Raw genomic sequence first — 389 nt, forward strand, 5'->3', positions numbered from 1 at the left:
CGTGCCGTCGGAAAAGAAGCTTTACGTGCGGGAATTAACGTAATAGAAGACGTCGAAAATAATAAGCCGTTGAAGGAAGCGGTCAAAAGTCTGCTCGCGGAATCTAGGGGTAATCTGAAGAGAAAAGCCAAAGAAAATTTAAGTTCCCTGATGAGGGGGTCGGGATATAAAGTATCCGCAAAGTCCGCAGCACTTCAGTTTCCATTCGGAGGTCGGAATAGTCGTATCGCGCTTCGTAAACGTCGTCGGGCGGTAAAAAAAAAATCATCGAGGAGTAGCACAGGGAAGAAGAGCAAAAAAGTGACGAAGAAGAAAAAGAAAATTCGCGCTGCAGGAAGAAAAACCAAAAAACCATCCACTAGGAAACATCGAGTCAAGAAACGCGACGT

Source organism: Trachymyrmex cornetzi, unplaced genomic scaffold (assembly GCF_001594075.2).
Source record: "Trachymyrmex cornetzi isolate Tcor2-1 unplaced genomic scaffold, Tcor1.1 scaffold1606, whole genome shotgun sequence".
Classification (NCBI taxonomy): Eukaryota; Metazoa; Arthropoda; class Insecta; order Hymenoptera; family Formicidae; genus Trachymyrmex; species Trachymyrmex cornetzi.